Raw genomic sequence first — 26,223 nt, 5'->3', positions numbered from 1 at the left:
CTCTATATTTTGCCACCCTGGCTTGCACACTTGCCTGTGTATCATGTAGACAGCTGGGACACAACATCCACGGTCGATCCTGACTAACGAAAACCCTCAAAGCATGTAAATACGCTACAGCTGTTTCTAAATATCTGAAAATCAGAGGTAATTTGAGAACATTTCAAAAGTCTTTGACAAAATAAGCTGTCAGAAAACACTGAGGAGATGAATAATTTCTAGGATGGCAAATCCTGAGTCGGAGGTTTGCACAGGCAGGATTCCACAGGCCACAAGGATCATAGATCTGTGACAGTCCAAAAGTTGAGGTCTGAGGTGCTCTACAGTCGAAGATCAATGATCCCAAGGTCTTGTCATTCAAGACTCGAAGGTCAGACCTGTGATTGGTGAGTCCTGAGGTCAAGGCCCAAAGGTCAAACCCGCGATCAGTGACCCCTGGGGTTGATACCCATATGTTGGGTAAGTCTGAAAGGAAATGGCAAAGGTCAAACTCCAAAGTTCAAGTCCAGAGGTAGAAGACCTGAAAGGTTGAAGACCATGGTTGTCGGGTCCAGAAGGCTGAAGGTTGAGCACCTGAATCCTGACCAGAGACTGGAGGTTCAAACCTCTATATCTGAGTTTGATATGCGAGTCTAACAGTCCAGGGTCAAGGACTGGAGGCCTGGAGGTGGCCTGTCCTGGGATTGACAGCCTGTGTGTGTGAAAGAGTGGGAGGGTGGGAAAGGTCTTATTTTGCTGCAGTTGTCTTGTTTTGTTCTGCTGTTGTTAGTGCTGTTTGTGTGGTTGTGTGGTGTGTGTTATGCTGTTGTGTTGAACACTGTGGGCGCTGGAATTGAGGGCTGCCCCCAGAGCACCCTTGGGTGTGTTGGCTGTTAATTCTGGGGCAGCACAGTAGCATGGAGGTTAGCACAATGCCTTACATAATGTGCTATAAGATCAGTCTTCTGGGTGCTCCCACATTCTGAGGTCAAGAATACATCTTATCCAACCAGAATAAGTTCACAGGAGATATGTGGGGCAAGATTTTTATTTTCACAGAGAGTGATGGGTGCCTGGAATGCGTTGCCATGGGTGATAGTGGAGGCAAATACAAAAGAGAAGCTGAAGAGGCTCTTAAGTAGGTACATGAATGTGCAGAGAAGAGAGGGATAGGGACCATTGTAGACAGAAAGGATTAGTTTAGTTAAAGGTTCAAAGGTTCATTTTATTATCAGAGTATGTATGCAGAATACAACCCTGAGATTCGTCTTCTCCAGATAGTCATGAAATATAGAAAAACCATGGAGTCATTGAAAGAAGACATCAACCACCACCCCCCCCCCCCGGAAGAAAAAGAAAAAGAAACACTTGCAAACCTCAAAACCCCCAACCCCTCCTTCGCACAGAAACTAACAGATCGCCCAACCAGACACAGGAGCTAAAACATCAAACCCCTAACCCTCAAGATCCTCCCACACAAAATATCAACAGACCCCCAAACTCTCACTCACACACAAAGAACTAACAGATCGCTCACACAGAAAAACACCAACAAGAATATCAGAACATCTTGCCAGGCATTTAATTACTAGCTTTATTAGTTCTGCACAACACTGGGAGCTAAAGGGATTCTTCCTGGGCTGTACTATTTTCTGTTCTATCCCCATTAACTGTCTCAAGGTCCAAAGTCTTCAGAAACACAAAAAAAAAATCCTGCAAATGCTGGAAATCCAAAACAACACATACAGAATGCTGGAGGAATTCAACAGTGCAGGCAACATCCTTAAGGAGAATAAGCAGTCATCAGGATGGAGAGGAAGGGGGAAGAAGCCTGAATAATAAGGTGGAGGAAGGGAAGGAGTTCGAGCCTGAAGGTGATAGGTGAAATCAGATGAGGCAAAAGTTGGGTGGAGGGGTAGGGGGATGAAGTGAGAAGCTGGGAGGTGACTGGTGGAAGAGGGAAAGGGCTAAAGAAGAAGGAATCTGATTGGAGAGGAGATTGAACATGGGAGAAAGGGAAGAGGAGGGACATTAGAAGGAGGTGATGGGCAGGTGAGGAGAGGAGGAGGGGTAAGAGGGGAACCAGAATGGGGAATGGAAAAGAGAGAGAGAGAGAGAGAAATTACCAAGTTAGAAATCAGATTGGAAGCTACCCAGACAGAATATGAGATATTGCTCCTGCAATCGGAGTGTGGTCTCATCATGGCAGCAGAGGTCACCCTGCTTCAGCCCATTGTTCCAATGCTGGAATGGGAAGTAGAATTAAAATGGTGCCCACTGGGAAATTCCACCTTTTGTGGTGGATGGAGCAAAAGTGCTCAACGAAGTGGTCCCACCGTCTACGTCTTGATCTCACCAATGTAGAATTGGTTCCAGCGAAAACACTGGAGGAACAGACTCACGGGCGAAGTGTCGCCTCACCTGAATGGGGCCCTGAATGGTGGTGAGGGAGGACATGTAGGGGCAGGCGTGGTGTTTGTCCCACCTGAGATAAGTTTCATGGCGGGGATCAGTGGGGAGTGACGCGTGGACAAGGGAGTCACATACAGAGCAACCCCTGCGGAAATGTGAAGTGTGGGAAGAAGGAGGGATGTGTCTGGTGGTAGGATCCCTTTGAAAGTGTTTTAAGCTGCAGAGAATGATGCGCTGGATGCAGAGGCTTGAGGGGTGGTAGGTAAGGACAAGATGAACTCTATTGCTGTTATTGTGGTGGGAAGATAGGGTGAGGGCAGGTATCCAGGAAATGGAGATGATGTGGGTAAGGACATCATTGAAGGCAGAGGAATAGAATTTTTGTTCTTTGAAGAACACCTCAGATATTCCAAAGTGGAAATCATTATCTTGAGAACAGATGTCATGGAGATGGAAGAACTGAGAAAAGGTCTTTATATCTTTGTCCATGGTAAAAACAATTGTGTTTTTGGAAACAACAGGAATTCTGCAGATGCTGGAAATTCAAGCAACACACATAAAAGTTGCTGGTGAACGCAGCAGGCCAGGCAGCATCTCTAGCAAGAGGTGCAGTCGATGTTTCAGGCCGAGACTCGCTGCTCCCAGAAGCGGGTGGTATGCTGTGTTACTGCTCGTTACACCACTGGTGTTCAGGACAACAATGAAGGTCCTCCATCTCTGGTGGTATTAAGGGCTTCCTTCATCATGTCAGTTGCTTCCTCTCGGTTTTCACTACTGTCAGCCTCAGGAATACCATCGTACTCAGATATAGAAGGATTCTTCCTTGCTGTTTCTGCAAAATTTTGTTTTACCAGTCAGGGATGTTAGCCCTGAGCTGAACCATCAAACCTACAGGACTAGTGGACCACTCTGAATCTGGCCTCTACCCTTTGACCTGTATGCATGGGTGACCCTGCCAAGAGCTAAAGCATAATGCCTTGACTCCAGCCAACAGAGCTCTCTGGTTCATTGAGGCATATAAGCCTCCAAACCACAACAAGGCTGTGGTCCACTTGGAGTGGATACCATAGTGATGGTACATAGCCTTCTGTAAGATGGAATATCCTCCCACAGTAGGAGGAATGCATTGATATAATGACACTCAGAACTTCCCAATGTGTTTTGTAGAGTAATAGAGGAAATAGCACAGGAAACAGCGAGATCCCATTAAGAGACAGCATCTAGCTAATCTGAATTTACGTCAGTTGAGTGGTAAATGTTAAACATTTGATGAAGTCTCACATGACAGGCTGGTCAGAAAAATAAGTCAGTGTGATCCAAGAGGAAAATGACAAGTTGTCCCCCTGGGCTAATCATCAACACCAGGTTGGAGGGATATTGGAGGCTAATTTCTAGACCTCTTATGCTGCAGCACCATTCCCTCTATTTTTTTACAGCTGTGCAAACCAACCATTGCTCTGAGCTGGAAATTATTACACTGCCTGAAAACTGCACAGCACTTTAAATGTTTTTTGTAATGTGCATACTATGAATATTTAGAATGAAAATTGAAAAATTAACATGCTTTCAATTTTATTTAAGAATTGAAGGGTATAACGAAATGCAATGCAACAAAGAAGATCTTTCACATCCATAAACTTTTTCTATCTTTATTTCAAATCCATTGTCTATAAACACTGTCTAGATTAATTTTGCATCCAAATGAAAGATATGTTTTAATCCTCATTAGATCATCCAAATGTTTTACCTCTAGTCTGTTTCTAGATTTACATTTGACTGGACCCACAGCACTAGGAGCTTCAAATGTTCCAACTATGTTAACAAGAATTGACAGTTCTTCAAATTTTTCATTTCTAAGCATATAGCTCAGTATATCAGTAAGTGTCTTAATTGAACCAGTTTTAACTTTCTCAGAAATGACAAATTTGAAATCACTGTATTGATGCGATATTCTTGAGGCAACACTTTCATCATAGTTCACAATAGTAGCTGAGCATTTTTTGTTAGTTGTACAACATCTTCTTTATTAAATTAAAAACTGGTTGTGCTTATAATAGCAACAGGGTCAAAAGCTTGCCATTCTCTTAACTTATTGTCAGGAAATCTATTATCCAAGTGATTCCACACATGTCGACAATGAGCTACCAACTTCCATTCTGTGTTTATTGTTACGATTTGTAACAGTGTCGAAACTTGAAACATTGACAATCCTCCACGACCTGGATCACCACGTTGATGTCATATGGAGTCTTGAGTGCTACAAGGACACCATCAGTCAATGCCATCTCAGGGCCACCCATGTTGGAACATCTGTGGACAAGATACAAGATGAAGATCGATCTAACCCCAGCTCCCAAATGGGACAGACTTGTATCTGCCCCTCCCAGGGCATGCCACACAAACAACAACACTGACATTTTAAATATGTTGAAGCTCTAAAATCTTTAAAAGTAAAAGTTGTGGTATACTTATTATTTAGCAACACATAATTAATTACATGGCATTTCACAATTATATTAATATTATATAAAAGACAATTCCAGCTGCACAGCAACAAAGGCTATGTGTGTGGGAGCATTGCAGTCATTGTGCAGCTGCACACCCACGCAGCTTAGAAGGAAGAGTGCACTGCTGTGTGCACTATCCACAAAATAAACCACAATGACTCACCTGGGCTACTCTGAAAGCATCTCCCAAGACCAAACCCTCTACAGCCAACAAGGACAAGGGGAGCTGGTACGCTGGCACACTGCAACCTGCAGGTTCCCCTCCGAGTTCCACACACCCTAACTTGGAAAAAGATTGTTGTTCCTTCATCATCACCGAATTGAAGTCCTGGAACTCCCTCCCCAACAGCACATGAGAGAATCTTCACCACAAGGACTATAGAGGCTTGAGAAGGGAGCTCACCCCAACTTTTTCAAGGGCAGTGAGGAAAGTGCTGATCTCATAATGGTATCTTTTTTTAGTTGCATCTTCTATACATTACACCAATTGGAAAATCTTGTAAGAAAATAGGAAATGCTGGAAGTTAATAGACCAGAAACAGCCCGTCCTCTCCCCTGCAGATTCCTGCAGGATACATTGTCAATGGAGTTGTCCCTAACCATGGCAATCAATCAATCAATCAGCCCATTTCAAAGCCAGACCTAAGACTCTCTGGGATGTAAAGCTTATGATCTCTGCTGCTACCCATGACACTCTCTGTGTGTCACGTCCAACAAGTCACTAACCAGGATGTCACTGTCTGAAAGCAGTCAGTGGCAACTGCAATAGAATGAGCTGATGCAGCCTCTGACACCAGTCAATGATTGATTCACTGAAATTAGACTGCAGCAGGCGAGTTTTGAGTTTACCATCCCCAACAAAAACAACCCCCCCCCCCCCCACAATCCAGCAGAAACATGTTTAAGGAACCCAGTTCCCAAAGTTTGTAGGGAAGCACACTGGCACAGATAATAATTCCAGAAACCTGGGTTCAATCCTCACTCGAGTGCTGTCAGTGTGAAGTATGAACATTCTCCCTGTGCTCCCAGAGTCGACACCTTATTCCGAATGTTACATCCATTTAAATACAGCACCTTCAGTCCTGAATTCTTTGCCCTTTTGATTTTGCCTCTGTGAGACAATTTAACTCTTTGCTCCGTCTGCATTTGTACTCAATCACTGGCTTGTCCTTCCTTATGTTCATGTTACATCCATCATCTACTTGTAAATCTGCTGACTCATCCTCAGCTCTATCATCCTGTCATACTAGTTTAAACCAATCCCAACAGCTCTAGTAAATCTGTTCTCAAGAATATTGGTCCCCTCGGATTTAAGTGCAACCTGTTCTTTTTGTACATGTCCCACCTGCCCCAGAAGAGGTCCCAATTATCCAAAAATCTGAATCCCTGACCCCTGCTCCAATTCTCCAGCCGTACATTTATCTGCCACCTCATTCTATTCCTATCCTTGCTGTCACTTGGCACAGGCAGTAATCCCGAGAATACTACTCTTAAGGTCCTGCTTCTCACCCTACTTCCTAACTCCCTATATATTTTTTCAGAACCTCCTCCCTTTTTCTTCCTATGTCATTGGTACCAATATGTACCATGACTTCTGGCTGCTTACCTTCTCTTTTCAGGATATCATGGATGTGTCCAGAAACAGGACCTGGAGGCAAACTACCATCTGTGTTTCCTCTGTGCATCCACAGAATTGCCTGTCTGTCCCCCAGACTATAGAGTTCCCTGTTATTGCTGCCATCCTCTTCAGTTCCCTACCCTTCTGAGCCACAGGGCCAGACTCAGTGCCAGATGTACGGCTGCTGTTGCTTCCCCCAGGTAGGTCATCGCCCCCATCAGTACTCAAAATTGAGTACTTATTGTTGAGGGGAATGACCAAGGGGGTGCTCTCCACTATCTGATGTTCCCCCTTTCCTCTCCTGACAGTCACCCATTTACCTGTCTGCTGTAGCCTTGGTGTGACTACCTACCTGTAGCTCCTGTCTGTCACTGCTACACTTTCCCTAACAAGCTGAAGGTCATCGAGCTGCAGCTCCAGTTCCCTAACACAGTCTCTAAGGAGCTGCAGCTTGATGTACCTGGTGCAGACGTGGCCATCGGGCAGGCTGGGAGACTCCTGGAAATCCCACATCTGACACCCAGGACAGGACACTGGCTCTGTAAACGTACCCCCTATTCTCTCTGGAGTTGAATAAAAAGTAAGTAATGAACTTACCTTACCTCTGCCTGTTCTCATTGAAGCCCTCTTTGAGCCAAAGCCTTCCGAAGCTGCCTTAGGCTGCTCCGAAAACGACCGCTCCCAAGATGACCACTCCACTAGGCAGTGCCTCTCACTTCCAGAGATTGGTCTCCCATCGAAAATGTTTGTCAGATCTGCACGGGAATGTTCCTGTCGCATCTGCGCAGTACTCCAATCAATGACTCCCATCCAAAAACTTGCTGCTTTTTCAAGCTCTTTGTTGGACCTGCACAAGGAACACTCCCTGTTGCGTCTGCGCAGTACCCCAATCAACGACCTCATCAAGAGGCGGTGCCTCAAGACGGTGACATCCATCCCTAAAGACCGTCACCATCTGGGACATGCCCTCCTCTCTTTGTTACTATCAGAAAGGAGGTACGGGAGCCTGAAGACCCAAAATTCAGTCAATGAGTCAGTTACAGTTTTGTTTCCCGTCAGCATCAGATTTCTGCACATTCCATGAACCCTGGAATACTGCCTCCTTATTCCTTTTTTTCCCACTGTTTAGTTATTTGTATAATCTGTAGTAATGTTATATCTTTGCACTCTGTTACTGCTGCGAAACAGCAAATTTCTATCGTATGCCTGACTCTGATTCGTGTCCCTCCAATCTTTACATGTTGACGTGTCTGTCTAAATTCCTATAAACACTACTATCATGTCTGTCATAGCACATTCCAGGCCCCTGTTGCTCTCTGTGTATAAACCTCATCCTGTAAATCTCCATCAAATTGCCCCTCCCTCGCCTTAAACCTGCGCCCATCAGTATTTGACATGGAATAAAGAGCCTGGCTCATTTCTCCTCAAAGGGGCAAGCCCCGAAATGCTCTTCTACACAAGTGTCGTGTGGTCAGAAGAGAAAATGAAGTCACTGCATATGAGATGTAGGCTGTGTGTGCAGTGAGAGTTTGGGAGTTTGACCTGGTTCAAAGCTCACTGATACTGCAGTAGAAACCAAGGTCCACTCAGAGGGGACGTGACATAAGGAAGACAGGGAGTGGAGATGGGGTCGTAGGGTCATAAAGGGAGTGGAATCACGTGGAACATAATAAATATGAAAAAACAAGAGAATGTGGAAAAGGGTTATGGAGTTACAGAGAGATAGATGCAGCAACAAAAGAGGCCCTGCGGCCCATTGACTCTATGTCAACCATCAACCATCCCATTGCACTTATTGTATCCTAACCCACTGTACTTTCCTATGATCTCCCCCCAAATTATACCCCTCACTTATGCACCAGGAGTAAATAACCTACCAACTGGAAGTCTTTGGGATATGGGAGGAAACCGGAATAACCCAGGGAAATCACAGGCGGCCACAGTGAGGACGTGAAAACTCCACGCCGGGAGTGGCCAAGGTCAGGATCGAACCTGGGACATCAGAGCTGTGAGGCAGTGGCCCTGTCTACCAGCTGCGTCGCTGCACTCTCCCATTTGGGAGCCAGAATGAAAAGCCGAGAGATTATGAGGGGAGAGGGCAGAACGGAGAGACAAAGAGCAAGGGAAGGCAGTCGTCACCCTCAAATGGAGAACAGGCTGTGCAGTCGAAGCGTCGGTGTCTGTGATGCCTATCAGTCTCACCACTGCACAGGTGTATGCTTTAATTTGACAGCTGCCTGCATTAGGTGCACCAGATGGGAGATGTCACACACAATCTTATCAATGACTCTATCAAGCATTCGCGGAGCACAGAGCTCAATTTAAAAAGACTTCGTAATGTCAGTGTTCTAAACTCTCAGTGACCTCGGGAACTTCCAGGTTTATTTCAGTCTCTCCTCAGTGGAGATCGGCCTGGGGGCTTGCTACTGCGGGTTTGTTCTTCTTTACTTACTGTAGCCCTTCTCCCTTGGCTGCAGGAAGGACAATTCTTCCTCCCTCTTTATTTCAATGTCCTATCGAGCAATTATGTAGATAAGAGAACATAAAACATAAAAAGTACAGCACCATTCAGGCCCTTCGGCCCACAGTTGAGCTGAGCCAATTAAATTAGTAATCACATGGCCATCTAAACTAATCTCTTCTGCCAGCACAATGCCCATATCCTTCCATTGTCCTCACATTCATGTGCCTCTCTAAATGTCTGCTAGAAGTCCCTAGTGTATCTGCCTCTACCACCACCCCAGGTAGTGCATTTCATGCACCCACCACTCAGTGTAAAAATTTGCCCCTCAACTCTCCTTTGAAATTACCCCCTCTTGTCTTAAATGCATGCCCTCTGGTATGAGACATTTCAACCCTGGGAAAAAGATATTGTCTGTCTACTCCATGTATGGCTCCCATAATCTTATAAACCTGTATCAAATCCTCTCTCAGCCTCCACCACTCTAGAGAAAACAACCCAAGTTTGTTTGCTCCCTCGCTGTAGCACACGTCCTCTAATCCAGGCAGCATCCTGCCAAACCTCTTCTTTCATATTACCTCACAATTGAGTCCATATGCCTTAGAAAGAGGGCATTCTACCCTTGTATCAATTCTGACTCACAGAGTAATCCCGCTTCTATAAGCCATCCCCCCCGTACTCTCATCAACTCCCCTCCCACAATCGAGGGGCAACTTACAGCGAACAATTAACCTACTGACCCGCACATATCTGGGATGCAGGAGGAAGCCTTTGCGGTCAGAAGGAGAATGAGCTAACTCCACCGGGATAGTACTGGTGTTTGAGGTAACTGGTCTGCCCTGAGTCAAAGAGGTACAGAATGTGCAAGGAGGTGGGTGGTAAGTAGGGCAAATAGTTAAAGTCCAAGCTGAGTTGAGTTGGTTATCATATACACAAATACAGGTGCAATGAAAAACGGACTTGCGGCTGTATCACAGGCCAATAGCATTATATACACAATATTCACCATAAGCGCATTAACGAACAACAAGGTTTATACAAGAAAGAACACAAATAGAATAAAACAGAGCACTGTCCATCGTAGTACAAAAGGGGTCAAAGTGGTCGTGTTGTTGGTGTACTGAGGTTAGTGATTACAGTTACGCAGTTTGGTTCAAGAACCTGCGAGAAGATGACATGGCCCACTTGATAACAGATGTTCAAAGTACATTTATTATCAATGTATGTATACTGTGTACAACCTTGAGATTTGTTTTCTTGCAGGCAGCCACAAAACAGAGACCCTACAGAACCCATTGAAAATCCTCACACAACAAAGACCGTCAAACACCCAATATGCAGAACAAATCGTGCAAACAGTAAAAAAATAAACAAATGACACACAGAACATGAACCACAAGGTCCCCGGCAGTGAAATCACAGCCACAGGGCCGGTTCAGCGCTGAGGCAAAGTGCTGATGGTCGCAGGCTATTAACTGCAGAGTCAGTTCAGCGCTGAAGCAAGTAAACCTTACGGAAGAGTGAACTGAAAGTAAACAGAAACACATGGAATGTGAACTGCGGAGTCCCAAAAGTGAGTCCACGTCTGCGGAGCCCGTTCAGTGCTGAGCTAGTCCAGGAGCCCGACGGCTGCAGGGCAGCCGCTGCTCCCAAACCTGGCAGTGTGGGAACCAAGACTCCCGCTCCTCCCACTCGACAGTAGTAACGAGAAGAGGGGAGACTGGTCAAACACAGGTAGGTGGCGCTGAACACCTGTTCATTTTCTGCTCTCGTCCTTGATGATTTTAATCTTGCGCCACGCTTTAATCATTGTGGAGTAATAGGGCCAACCCTGGGTTCATCTTCCGCCATGAGGCTTCAACGCAACACGCAGGCCCGGCAATGGCCGCCGCGGCCATACCTGCACTCTCGGGGGTCTAGTTCGCCGAATCACTCAGGAGACCACAGAACATTTGGTCAGTTGAAAGGTACATCTTTAAAAGGGAAGTTACAGGCTGCAGACTGCAGCGATCACATTTCAGGAGAAGTATAACTGCTGGAATATCTGGAAGTTTTGTGCACTGTCTACAAGACATCACTATTGGTCATTCGTCACTGCCCCAAGAAAGACAGTGCCTTCTTGAGACAGTACCACCTGTAGGTAGTACCGATGGTGGGCCAGAAGTGTCTGTGAGGCATAGGGCAGAGTACCCTAGTTTCTGCAGAATTTTTATGTTCCTGCACAATCAAATTGCTGCTCCAGGTCATGGTGTAGTCACTCAGAATATTTTTGACAGCATATCTGTAAAAGGTTGGTAGACTGGTGACAAGCTGAATCTCATTAACCTTCCATGAAAATAAGTTGTTACTGGGCACCACTCAACCTGGTGCCCTATCTTGCCCCTCCTGTACGCTGACTCATCACCACCTGTGGTTCATCGGAAAGCACTGGTGTCCTCAGTGGACTTGATATGGCACTGGAGTCATAGTCAAGTGTGTGTAAGGAGTAGAGCAGGAGATTAAGATGCACCTGTGTGATGCTCATCCAGGAGCAGATATTGTTACCAATCTTCATTGACTGTGGTCAGCCAATGAGCAAACTCGGGATGCAGATACAGAGGAAGGTACAGAAACATGATGATGAGTTTGGTTGGGATGATGGTGTTGAATGCCAAGCTATAGTCAACGAACTGCAAACTGACGTGAGTTCCTGTTGTCTAAATGGTCTACAGCAGAGCTTAAAAACCAGAGAAATTGCATCTGTTCTTTCTCTTTTGTGACAGTAGGCGAACTGGAGCTGATCCAGATCAACTCTAAGGCAGGGGTTAAATTCTACTAAAACCAACCCCTCAAAGCAATTCATCGTGATTGACATAGAGGGTGGTAGAGATGGCATACTTGGGAGCTGCTGTTTGAGCAGCCTGGGCGAGTAACTGCGGGCATATACACTGTGCCCCAGAGAATGAATGTCTAGGCCATTGGAAAAGATCCCAATCAAGTGGGTCAAGATCGTTCAAAAGGGTCAATTAATGCAAAACGAAAATCTAAAACCATAGATGTTGGAAATCCGCAATGAAAACAATATAGGGGTTAACTTATTGAACCAGTATCTTGCAGAGTGGACTTATCAAGCAGAAACAAGAGAATCACACCATGGTTGCTGAGGAAGTTAAATTCAAGAAATTAAATGAAAAGATCATTTGGCATAAGCAATGAAACTATTGGATTATCATTAAAAACCCATCTAGCTCACTAATTTCTTCCTGTGGAAGGAAGCGGTCTTTGTTGATATGTGACTCCAGACCCACCAATGTAGATGACTCAGCAGAGTGCTCGGGATGGGGACAGCACAGTGTTGCAGTGGGAAGAGCTGAAGCCTCTCAGCACCAGAGACCCAGGTTCAATCCCAACCTCCACTGCTGTCGGTGTGGAGTTTTCCCCTAGGTGCTCTGGTTTCTGAATGTGTGCAGACTGGTCGAGTAATTGACCGCTGCAGATTGCTCCTGATATGCTAGTGAGGGCAGAAGTTGATGGGCATGTAAGAGAATAAAGACTATAAGACCATAAAATGGGATTGCTGTAAATGTGTGAGTAATGAGCAAGGACTCAGTGGGACAAAGGGCCTGTTCCTTAATTGTATGATTCTATGACTCAGCTCAGAACCAATTATACAGGGTAACTGTGGTTGTTAGTCAGAAACCTCTTGATCTTGAGAATGAATGGGCTACCAGGTGGGCAAATCAGTCACTGCACCAGAAATGTGGAGAGAAAGTTTCCATTAGTGGAAGGATCAATGATCTGACGACTCAGCCTCAGAATAAAGGAACGTCCTTTAGAAACTGAGATGAGGAGGAAATTCTTCAGCTAGAGAGTGGTGAATCTGTGGAGGGCTGCGGAGACCAAGTCACTGGGGGTTTTAATGCAAAGATAGATAGGTCCTTGTTTGATGAGGGGGTTACAGAGGAAAGGCTGGAGAATGGAGATGAAAATGAAATCGGCCATGATTGAATGGTGCAGGAGACTTAATGGCCTAATTCTGCTCCGATATCTAATACTCTTATAGTCTAAACACAAGCTTAAATCCTAGCATGACACCTGGGAATTTTAAATACAGATAATTAAATAAATCTAGATACTAACCAAAAAATCTAAGCTCAGTTTTAGTGATTATGAAAAGAAAAAAAAATGTTATCAACACCCATCTGAAGTCATAGAATTATGCGTTATACAACACAAGGGAAGGCTATTTGGCCTTCATGCCGACCAATATGTATATTCAAACTAATCCATTCTCCAGCATTTGGACCACATCCCTCTAAGTTCTTATTATCCATATATCTGTCTACATACTTCTTAAAAGTATTTAATGTATCTGCCTCAACCTCTTACGTGTGCTTCCAACCATTGCATATCAAAATTTGACACTCAGGCTCTTATTAAACTTTTCAGTTCTAAACTTAAAGCCATGCCCTCTAGTTTTTGATTGCCCAACCCTGGAAAAAAAGACCACACACCCTATCAATGCCACTCTATACCTCTATGAGGTCAGTCCTTAGTCTCCTATTCTCAGCCTGTCTGACTTCTCCCTATGGCTTAGTTCCTCGAGTCCTGGCACCCTTGTAAATCCTTTATGCACCCTTTCTATTTTAATCCCATCCTCTTTATAACAGAGTGTCCAAAACTGAACATAATGCCCCAAATGTGGCTTCACTAGCTTCTTGTATAATCAGAACATGACCTTCCAACTTCTATATTTAAAGCCCTAACTGAGAGCCTAAGGCCTTCCTCTCCACCCTATCTATCTGTGATTCCACTTTAAGGGAACTATGCACCTGTACTCCAAGGTCTCTCTGTACACCCCCCAGGACTCTTTGATTCAATATTGAAGTCCTTCATTTATCATTTCAAAGTGCAACATTCCACGCATCTGAATGACACCACTCCTCAGCCCACCTACCCAGCTGAACAAGACCCTGCTACAATACTTGATACCCCCTTTTACTGTCTATGACACCAGCCATTTGAAACACGAATGTTCTTCAGGGAACAACATCTGCCATTGTTGTGCTGTGTTATACGCAGTCCAGTATGTCGTTACTTCTTCATTGCCTTCTCATTTAGGGATGGCCAATAAATGCATCTGAGACAGGACAGTGCTCTCTCAGTCCCCCATTTGAACACCAATCTGGATTATGCATTAATTGGTAATTGTTTTATTATTGTCACATGTACGAAGGCACAGTAAAATAAAAGTTTTGTGTGCCATTCATACAGATCATTTCATCACCACAGTAAAAGAAGTGGTACAAGGGAAAAGCAGTGACTTTAGCCTCCTGAGGAAGTAGAGGTGCTGGTGTTAGTCCTTGGCCATGGTTGTACTAGGACAGGGTGTTGGTGATGTTTGCACCAATTAACTTGTTATCAGCTACGCCATCTCAGCATCACTGAAGTTGAAAGGATTGTGTGTTCCGCCATCCTTCCTAAAGTGATCAGCTCTTTTGATAACATTGAGTCCCAGGAGTGAGACTTGAACCCATAACTTCCGTCTCAACAAACAAGAGCTTCAAATCCACCAGCTCATTCACAGGCACAACACTCTAGGACACCTTTAAGAGACGTTGCCTCAAAGAAGGTGATGTTCATCAATACGGACCCTCACTATCTGGGACATACCCTTTTCTCATGCTTACCATCTGGGAGAGGGTATCAGAGCCTGAAAACCTAGGCTCAATGATTCTTCTTCTCCACCATCAGATTTTTGAACTGTCTGTGATCTTTTGAACACTACCTCCTTATTCTTTTTTTGCACTACTTCGTTATTTTTATAATTGATAGTAATTTTATGTCTTTGCAGGCCACAAAACAATAAGTTTAATATGTCAGTCACCGTAAATCTGATTCTGATTCATAACAATTATGGGACGATAATGGGGTGTTTCTGTGTTGTAACATTCTCGATTCTACATTCAGTAATGGTTTGTGTGAACTTACATTCTGAGTTTTTTCCCATTGAGAGCTGGCTTTTATAAGAAAAATGAAGTAAACCTATTTGACTGAGAGTGTGTATATGTCTCTGCATGAATGTGGGTGTGCACTTAATTCTGCACGCACAAAGGGGTACATACAGCCGCATTTTCAATATTGGTTAATAACTACAAAGTATTGAACTCCGTGACATAATTGTGCGTAGTATTGCACAATTAGGTTACATAACCTCTGCTCCATGTTGGAATATGAAACACTTTATTGATGTTTGCTTGCCCTCCCTTCACTTATGTGAGGGGGTTGCCTTGTCTTTTCACATATTTGCTTCCTGGAGCAATATCCAATTTCCTGCATGGTCTTGTAATAGGACAGATTGATGCTAATATGATGCAATTAATTTGAGATCCTTCATCTGGTCAAACCTCCTACCAGCACTCTCATGTAACTTACAATTAATCTTCAACTTATAAAATATCAGCACTTGGTTGTTCCTAGTGAAGAAAGTCCGATTAGCCCCTTCATATCTCTTTCCTAAATCTCCTTTTCTCTTTCTTGCCATCTTCTGCTGTTTTCTTGCTGTTGCTCTCTGCATCTGCCAATTGAATGGGTAGGGTCCTATGGCTGACCGGACTAGTCAGGCTAGTCCCATGCATTTCAAGCAGAGATGGCCAGCTTAGTGGTGTAGCTGTTTGGATCCTGGTCTCAGGTGGACTATGTGGAGTTTGTATGCTCTCCCAGTGACCATGTGGTTTAGAGCCAGCATGGAAGGAAGCCCTTCAGCCCAACTTGGCCATGCCTGCCTGAGATAGTTCCACTACCAAGTTCAGCCCTAACTTTGAGTAATGCCTGTATAGGGTTCAAACGTTCTTCCCATGACCACATGGGTTTCCCCTGGATGTTCCAGTTTCTTCCAAAGTTCCAAAGACATATAGGTTGATAGGATAATTAGCAAGTATAAATTGTCCCTAGTGTGTACGTGAGTGATATAACCTGGGGTGAATGTGGGGGAGGATTAAAAATGGAATTAATGCTGGGTTAGTATACTAGGATGCTTGATAGTTGGCACAGACTTGGTGAGCTGAAGGCCTGTTCCCATACTGCCTGACAGCACAAGCGCAGAGAGTGTTTGGCTGTTAATAGTTAGGGAGCAAAGGTAGGAGAATGGTACTGAAAATAATTAGCCATGGTGGAGCAGACTCGATGAGCCAAATGACCTAATTCTGCTTCTACATCTTACGGTCTTATGACTTGCTGAGCCCCTCAAGAGTGCAATGAAGAATCAGCCACTCTGGCAATGAAGGCCCCTCACTGGGCTCATATGCAAACGGCTCCTCAGCTATCTCCGCTAACGGCCATGTTGCTCAGCAGTGAGAAGGCCACCTTTCACAGACAGTATGCGTCTAGGATCGGTACGGGAAGGATGGAGTTACAACTATAGCAGACCGGGTAAAGATGGCAGGTTTCGTTCCTTGATGGATATTAATGATCTTGTGATTTTTTATGACCATTTAATAGTCTGAGTATTCATCACACCATGACTAGTTATATGGTCCTCCAGATTTCATATTATTTTAAAATCCAGAGATATCACACATGGGGCTTGAAAGCAGATCCCTAAATAAAAGGTGTCCTGACGAAGGGCCTCGGCCTGAAACGTCGACTGCGCCTCTTCCTATAGATGCTGCCTGGCCTGCTGCGTTCACCAGCAACTTTGATGTGTGTTGCTTGAATTTCCAGCATCTGCAGAATTCCTGTTGTTTCCCTAAATGATTAACCTGTTGTTTGAACTGCCACCTCTCCATCATATCCCATGTAGTAAAATGTGGCATAGGTCGGTGAGAGCCAAGGCAAATTGTGATCGAGGCTCGTGGGAGCCAGGGCACAGGCATCAAAGCCTAGGCAGGTGAGACATTAGAACATCGAACAGTGCAGCACATAGCTGGCTGGTGGCATAGTGGCATCAGCGCCGGACTTCGGAGCGAAGGCCCCCCAGTTTGAACCCAGCCAGCCCCCTTGCAAGCTTTCCATCCGTGCTGGGTTGAGCATCAAGCTAGCAACTCAACCTCGTAAAAAGGAAATTGCCTGCTACAGAAACATCAACAGCAAAAAAGTTGATGTCCTATGCTCCCTGTGAGTTTAAAAGGCAATTTCCTTTTTTTTACAGTACAGCACAGAAACAAGCACATATTTACACTAATCCTACATTAATCCCATTTTTATGCTTCCCCACACTCCGCCCTGATTATACTGCTCACTAAAATAATTGATACCAAGTTAAATTAAATCACTTCTACCTGCACATGATCCATATCCTTTCATTCCTTGAACACTATTTCTGTGCCTGGAAGCCCATTTTAGGCATCTTCCACTCTGTGTAAAATATTTGTTCTGCACACCTCCTTTACATTTTCCCCCTCTTACCTAAGTTTATACCCTTTAGTATTAATATTTCAACCCTGGTAAGTATTTACTTATTTATTTACTGAGATGGTTCCTATAATTTTATACGCTTCTTTCAGGTCTCCCCTTAGCCTCTGGCACCTCAGAGTAAAGATCAAACTTGCTGGAGGTGGGTATCCCTGCCCGGAGCAGCCCCCTTGCCACACCGTTCAGCTCTGCTGTCCAACTATGTTTGACAAACCCCGTCCTCCATCTCAGAACTGGACAGTTCCTGAGCCCATCCAGAACATGAAGATATGTGTCATTGCCTTTTCTGAAGTCAGCAGGTGCTTGTAAAACTGCACGCCAGCATGACTTGGCAAATTTAGGAGCCAAGAAAGATGAGACAGCGTGGAAACAAAATGAAATTAACATTGATCCAGACTGACATGGCTTAATGGATTCTTCAGAATAACAGGTCGGAGTAGATATAATCACCAATTACCACAAATGATGAAGGAAATTTATTCTAACAAATGTTTATTTCTATTGGGTCTGATACGGTGGCATTATTTTGAGAGTCATTTATTGATGTTGTCTGGAGGGTTCATTTTACCTTCATTTCTCATTGACTCACACACAGGTTTCAGGGCAGAGAACGGGCTTGCTCTTGAAAGACATTTGAATTAAAGCTACTCTTCTCCCAAATCCCTCTCCTTTACAACTGCACATCCACTTCTGTTTTGAACTTCCATTAATGTTTGTTATAGTGAGAACATTGTTGCAGATGAGAACATCAGAAGTAGAAATGCAATCAGCCATTCAACCCCACCTCCCTGTTCCTGCTATGGCTGATTTTCGATCTCAAGCTCACATCTCTTCCTTATCCTCTCACTTCTTGCTTTTCTACCATCCATAAATCCGTTAGAATATAGTACAGTACAGACCCTTCTGCCCACAATGTCTGTGCTGGGCAGAATGCCAAATTAAACTGATCCCTTCTGCCTGCATGTGATCCAGATCCCTCCAGTCCCTGCATATTCTTGTGCTCACCTAAAAGCCTCTGAATGCCACGATCATATCTGCCTCCACAACCACCTCTGGCAACCTATCCCAGTTACCCACCGCTCTCTGTGTAAAAAAAAAATGCCCTCATGTCCCCTTTAAACATTCCTCCTCTTACACTAAAGCAATGTCCTCCTGTGTGTGACGCTTCTACCTTGGTAAAAAGACTCTGACTATCCATCCCATCTATCCCTTCCATTATTTTATAAACTTCAGTCAGCTTGTCCCACAGCCTCCAATGCTCCAGAGGAAACTGTATGTCTAACCTCTCTTTATAGCTAACACCCTCTAATCCAGGCAGTATCCTGATAAATCTTCTCTGCAGCCTTTCTAAAGCTTCCACATCCTTCACATAATGGGATAATTAGGACTGCACACATGTGACCTAACTAAAGTTTTATACATCTGCATCATGACTTCCTGGCACTTATATTCTGTGTCCCTCGTAATGAATCATGCCACATGCCTTCTTTAGCACTCCCTCTACTTGTGTGGCCACTCTCAGGGAGGGGTGGCCTTGGACTGCAAAATCCCACAGAAGCTCAAAGAGTGATTGATCTTCATTGATCTATTGATCTTAGTTATGAAGCAATCAATGAGTAAACTTTCATATTCTATCTGAATACAAAATTTCAAAGATTCATGGTATTTCTAGTGAATTAATTTTCCTGATTTCAGTTTTAAATGGTGCTTCCCCCTTACCTTGATTCTGTGGCTACATCAACGTTAACCATGGATTCCCTATTATTGGTTCCTCTATCAGGTATTAATGTTTCCTGTACTGAGTATCAATCGTTCTTACATTAAGCGTCAACACTCATCAGCATTCCCTGTGTCAAACATTAAAGATCCCATCAGTATTCATTAATGGCATTTGTATAAAGCATCAATCCCCCTAGTATGGAGAATTCTATTCACAGCTTGTTCTGGATTCCAGCATCTACGGTGTCTTCTTTTTCTCTTGGCAGATAAACAGAAAAAAGAAGTGTTGTCCAGAAAATAGAGGTGATCAGAGACCAGAAAGGAAACCTACTCACGTAGAAAGCACATCCAAGGTATTAGCCAAGTGTCAGGAAAGGAAGATATAATTGAGATATAGGATGAGGTTAAAAAAAATGGGGAGGCATTGGAAAATACAGTGGTACATACTGTTTAATGGATAATTAGTCTGATGAAATTAGGAAGAATCCTAGGTTACTGAAATCAATAGGGGAAGAAAGGGAGTTAGAATAACTTCCAGATATCAGTAGATTCGTTGGATGTACCAGAATCTTCCTGGGATAAATCTAATAACCACAGGTTGTCAACTTAAGCTTGGGAATTGGGCAATTCTACAAGCAATAATCTGGCACAGAATTAGTAGTGTATTGGTTAAGTGTGAATTGATAAGAGAAAACCAGTATGGATTTACTAAGTACAAATCATGTTTAACTCACTTAATGTGTTCTTTGATGAAGTGACAAAGAAGGTTGATGAGGGAACAGTGGTTAATGTGATATATATAGACTTCCAAAAGCATTTGATAAGGTACCACGTTACAGACTTTTTCATCAAGGGGGAAACCCATGGAATAAAAGAGTCCAAAACAAAATAGACAGAAAGTTAGTTTTGTGGCAGAGAATCAAATTTGACTGTAAGTCCGTCTATTGATCTGGAGGAATGATCAATGACCCTTACTTAGAGTGTTGTTTTGTCTTGGGTGGACAAATAACAATTTCCAAAACTGCAAAAGACACAAAATCTGATGGCATAGTGATAAAGGATGGGTGAGTGGTATAACTGGCTTGTTCTTAATGGAGCTAGTACAGGCTTGACAGGTCGAACAACGATTGATACTGTATTGATAACCAGTTGTCTAATATTGAAAAATGTGGTCCATAATGAATGTCAATGGCCTTCTATTGAACAAGAATTCTCCATCACTGAGCAACCCTCGTGAGAGTTCATTGCCCATTAGTGAGAATCAATGACAAAATACTGAGCACTTATTATCCCAGTACACGTGACACCCCACCCCACTTTGTGACATTCATGCTACAGAATTTTAACCCTACAGAGTTCACAAATCACTACCCAGAAATTTGAGATTCAGAATAAAATTCATTTCCCTGGAATTAATGTGAAAAAATAAACATTACTTCAACTCACTTTTTCTTGATGTGTATGCAGATGACACAGCTTTGCATTAGGGCAAATTATCTTGCAGCCAGTTGTCTGGGAACACAATGCTCTCTCTCTCCCATAAAGCGATGTGGGGAGGTAACCTGTAACAAGCATCAATGGCCACTGTACTGAGCATTGGACGTCAATGATCCAGAATTGCATCAGGGGTCCAGTAATTAGCTTCAGTGGTTCTGTGTTGAGCATCATTTGTTCAGCATTGACCATCACTGACCTTTGTCATAAGCATCAATGGTTCAATATTGTGTATCATCAGTCCAATATGAGCATCAGTAGCCCTGTACTGACATCAGTGGTCTGGTATTAGGTATCAATGATTTAGTATTGATCATTGATGGTCCAGTACTGAGCATCAATGGTCTGGTATTGGGCATCAATGGTTCAGTATTGACCATCAGTGATCCGGTACTGAGTATCAACGGTCTGGTATTAAGCATCAATGGTTCAGTCTTGACTATTGATGGTCTAATACTGAGCATCAATGGTCTAGTACTGAGCATCAATGGTCTAGTATTAGGCATCAATGGTTCAGTATTGACCATTGATGGTCTAGTACTGAGCATTAATGGTCTGGTATTAGGCATCAATAATTTAGTATTGACCATTGATGGTCTAGTACTGAGCATCAATGGTCTGGTATTGGGCATCAATGGTTCAGTATTGCCCATTGATGTTCTAGTATTGAGCATTAATGGTCTGGTATTGGGCATCAATGGTTCAGTGTTGACCATCAGTGATCTGGTATTGAGTATTCATGGTCTGGTATTAAGCATCAATGGTTCAGTATTGACCATCAGTGGTCCGGTACTGAGCATCATTGTTCCAGTTAAGAGTGTCAATGGTCCAACGTTGAGCATCGATGGGTGTACTTGAGGGAGCACAGCATAGGCTCCCTAGACTGGTGGACTTGCATGGGAGGAAAGACTGGATGCTCTGAAATGATCATCTTTTATGTTTAAAAGAATGAAAGGAAGTATTATTGAAACTTACACCATTCTTAAAGGGCTTGGCATAGTGCTTGCAGGGAAAATAGGTAAATAGGTTTAGTATAGTCACGTGTACCGAGGTACAGTGAAGATCATTGTTTTGCATGCTGATCATTTCCTCTCATCAGTGTGTCAAGTTAATGCAGGGGAAAACAACAGCAGGATGTAGAATAAAGAGTTACAGTCAGAGTGAAAATGAAGTACAGATGTACAATAAAGTGACGAGGTAGAATATGAGTTCAAGAGTTCATTTTCCCATGCCAGAGGTCTATTCAGTACTCTTAAAACAGTTGGATAGAAACAATCTTTGAGCGCATTGTATGTGCTTTGTATCTTCTGTCCAGTGGAAGGGGGGAGAAGAGAGGATGGCTGTAGAAAGCTGAAGCAAGCTCTGATGTATACAGCTTGGATACTCTCTACAGTGCATCTATAGAAACTGGTGAGGGTCAATGGGGATATGCCAATTTTTTTTTTAACCTCCTGAGGAAGTAGAGGTGCTTTATTTGGCTGTAGCATCTATATTGTTGGTTATTGGTGAAGTTTTCTCCTAGGAACTTGAGGAAAGGTTGTTGTTGTGACACCCAGTCATTCTGTCCCGGAAGGGTGTTTCCCCTGGCTGACCAATCTCAGACCAGGGCTCACAGTCTCAGAGTTAGCAGTAGGCTATTTAAAAGTAAGATGTGGAGAAATGTCTTCACTCTGACGCTGCTAAATCTTTGGAATTTGTTGCCTTGGAGGTCTATGGTGGCCTGATGACTGAGTTTGTTTAGTGATCAACAGACTGCTGGCCATTAAGGTAATCAAGAGCCATGGGACACTGAAGAAAAATGGTAACTAGCATTTCATTCTGCTTATTCTGAAATTGTGACCACCTAGTCATAGGTTCCTCAGACAGGGATAAAAAAAAAACACCTTATAGCCAGAATGTCAAACCCTGAAAGACCTTCTGGCCCAGGAGCACAACTGTTACAAACTCAGCAAGTCAGGCTGCATCCATGCTGAGAGAAAGGGTTAATGAGACTTATTAGCAATGCACAGCTTTTGGCTGGAGGTCAGTCATCAAGGGACATGTAGAAGTATTTAATGTGATGAAGTTTCAGAAGTAGATAGAGCAGAGTTGTCAACCCTTGTGTAATACAGTCAGTTATGTTCTGGCAAGAAAGAAAGAGGGGTGACCTTACAAACATGAGATCCTGAGGGGTGTGACAGTGTAGGTGTCAAGATATTTCCATCAGTGATAGAAACTCTATGAGGGGACATAGTTACAAGATGAGATGGTTCTTCATTAAAAACTGAGGTGTGTAGGAACCTCTTCTCAGAGGGAGGTGAATCTCTGGAATCCTCTATCCCAGAAGGTTATGGAGGTTGGGTCATTGAAGCTATTTAAAGAAAAAGTAGGTATGTTTTTGAAAGATTGGGAACTGTCACAGAAAAAGAGACAAGACCTGGACATATCAACTATGGTCATACTGAATGGTGGGAGAGGACCGAGGGGCCAAGAGGCCTACCGCCGATCTTACTTTCCAATACTCTCATGACACAGAAACCTGAGTTCAGATTCTGGATCTCTGGTCTTGAATGCTACAGATCTAGCCCTCAGTGCACATCTATATCTGCTGTTGTTATTGATAATAGTGGCATTTGACTTAGTTGTGGATGGTAAGACCACCACAACAGGGAAGGGTGAGGAAACTGAGGGCAGAAACACCAGTGAAAGCTATCAAACTGCAAAATTAAATTGGTGTACTATTGTTATATATATCGAGGTACAGAGACAAACTTCAGTTTGCTTGCCATCCATGGAGATCATTTCATCATCTGAGTTCATCAAGCAGTACAAAGGAAAGCACTAAGAAAATGTAGAATCGAGTGTTGCAGTGACAGAGGAAGTAGAGTGCAGACACACCAGTGGAACAGACACAAGGAATTCTGAAGATGCTGGAAATTTTGAGCAACACTAAAAATGCTGGAGGAACTCAGCAAGTTAGGCAGCACATAGAGAGGAATAAACAGCCAACATTTTGGGCCAAGACCCTCAACCAGGACTAAGGAAGGGAGAAGAAGCCAATATAAAAAGGTGGGGGGAAGGAGAGGGGCTATGATATAAGAAGCTAGGATGTGATCGTGAGAAAGGTAAAAGGCTGAAGAAGAGGGAATCTAATGGAAGAGGACAGTGGGCCATGGAACAAAGGATAGGAGGAGGAGAACCACAGGGAGGTGCTGGATAGTTGACGCTAAGAAAAGGAATGAGAGGGTGACCAGAATGGGAAATGGAAAGAGTTGGGAGGGAGGGGGATTGGAGAATAATTGCCAGAAGTTAGAGAACTCAATGTTCATGCCATTAAGTTGGAAGCTACCCAGACGGAATATGAGGTGTTGCTCCTCCAACCTGAGAGTGGCTCTGTTGTGCCAGTAGAGGAAGCCATGGTATGGAAATGAGAAGTAGATTCAAAATGGGTGGCCACCGGGCAATCTTGCATTTTGCGGCAGACAGAGCGGAGGTGTTTAGTGAAGCAGTCCCCCAATCTGCGTCAGGCCACATCGGGAGCACCAAATACAACAGATGACACCAATGGGTTCACAAGCAAAGTGTCGTCTCAACCGGAAAAACTATTCGGGACCATGAATGGAAATGAAGTGCCAAGGCGGTGATAAGGTAGATTATAAAATCAAGGAATTGCAAGAGATCAGAAGGAGAGAAGCTGTCTTTGAGCTTAGTGATATATGTGCTTTCAGGCTTTTGTATCTTCTGCCTAGAGGGAAGGGGGAGAAATAAAATGTCCTGTGTGGGTGGGGTCTTTGATTATGTTGGTTTATTTGCCAAGGCATCTAGAAGTGTAGGCAGAGTCCACAGAGGGGAGGCTGGTTTCCTTGATGTGCTGAGTTGTGTCCATAACTCTCTGCAGTTTCATAAGACCCTGGCAGAGTAGTTGCCACACCAAGCCGAGATGCATCCGGATAGGATCATTTCTATAGAGCAGCAATAAAAATTTGTGAGGGCCAAAGTGGACATGCTAAATTTCTTTCTCGTCCTGGAGAAGTTGATGTGCTTTCCTGTCCATGGTGTCTATTGGTGATGTTCACTCCTAGGAACTTGAAGCGCTCATCCCTCTCAGCCTCAGCACCACTGATGTACGTGCACTGCCCTTTCCTGAGGTCAATGACCAGCTCTTTTGGTTTGCTGACATTGAGGGAAATGTTGCCATGACACCATGTCACTATTGGTGGAGTTGACAGGACCCAATTGTATGAGTGGAGTTGTTTTAGAGAAAAAAGATGATTTCTACTGGCTAGGTTTGGGCCCATTTTAAATTTTACACCAGAAACCATGCGATTGTCATTAAAGCCATCTCATTCACAAATATGTCTAACCCTATTAACCTTAAATAACCTTTCTAAAGTCATATACCAATTATACCAAGTCAGTATTTTAAAACAAACTCCACAGATGCTAGAGATATGAAAGAAAATGCTGCAACCAGCTTGCCAGCCTGGCAGCATCTTTGGAAAGAGTCCCCAAATCAAATACTAATTGTTTTTCCTTCTGCAGATGCTGAGTACTTCCAGCATTTTCTGCTTTTATTTAAGGTTAGGAGAGCTAAGTGTCTCAGGTTTAGCCTGAAGCAAGAATCAGTTCACCAAACAGTTCACAAAATGGCGACTGCAAGGACAGTCTCACAAAATGGCCACCTCCATTCCTGCAACCACATGGCAAGAACAAAGACTTTTCTCTTTCCACCACCCTTGCCAGATTCCAGTTCACTGGTTTTTAGATTGTAGTTCTTTCTGGCCAATAGCAATGATTCCTGACTGCCTCATTTAAGTTGCGAAGGCAATTAAAGACTAATTATAAATAATTGTCTTGCCAATAGCAGGTGGCACTATGGCACTGCTGAGAGGGCATTTGTCTCACTGCTTCAGAGACCTGGGTTCAGTCCTGATCTTGGATGCCGTCAGTGTGAAGTTTGCAGGTTCTCCCTGTGACCGCATGGGTTTGCTCTGGGTGCTTTCATTTGATCTCCAGAATGTAGGTGAGTGGTAGAATCTAGTTGGAGGATGTGGGAAAATAAAAGGATTAATGCAAAATTAGTGTAAACAGATGGTTGATGGTCAGCACGAACTCAATGGGCCAAACAGCCTGTTTCTGGGTGTCACAGGTTCACAGAGATTGACTAATCAATAAAAGCAATCATTTCCGTGTTGCCCCTACATTCGAGCTCCTTGAATGATTAAAAAATGCTCTTACATTGTAAAAATTACTGGTCAGTATTTAAGTTTTTGACTTTCCTCCGGCCTCAACAAGGTGCAATCATAACAAGCGTTAACACATCCACTTTACAAGGAGCAAACTGGGTTTGAAACGCAGCCACCAATTCAGATGAAGGCTACTAAGATGAAAGTATGATCTGAGAAGGAACAAAAAGTTCTCCTGGTGTGCTGGATCATGCAAAATCAATGAAGCAAAGAATAATAACGTGGATCGACCTGCCACTCCTCGTGCTCATGGCTGTCAGAATGCATGGGTGCAGAACTGGCTGGCACCTACATAATGGCAAAGACTGTGTGTGGATGGACCAGCAGTATCTATCAGCAGACACTGGGAAAATCACTGTGTGCAGTGTCAAGCTATCAGAGCAATACTACACAAATACAGGCCTTTCAGCCCAATCA

The sequence above is a fragment of the Mobula hypostoma genome, chromosome 2 (assembly GCF_963921235.1).
Source record: "Mobula hypostoma chromosome 2, sMobHyp1.1, whole genome shotgun sequence".
Lineage (NCBI taxonomy): Eukaryota > Metazoa > Chordata > Chondrichthyes > Myliobatiformes > Myliobatidae > Mobula > Mobula hypostoma.
Note: the sequence above shows the minus strand (reverse complement) of the source record.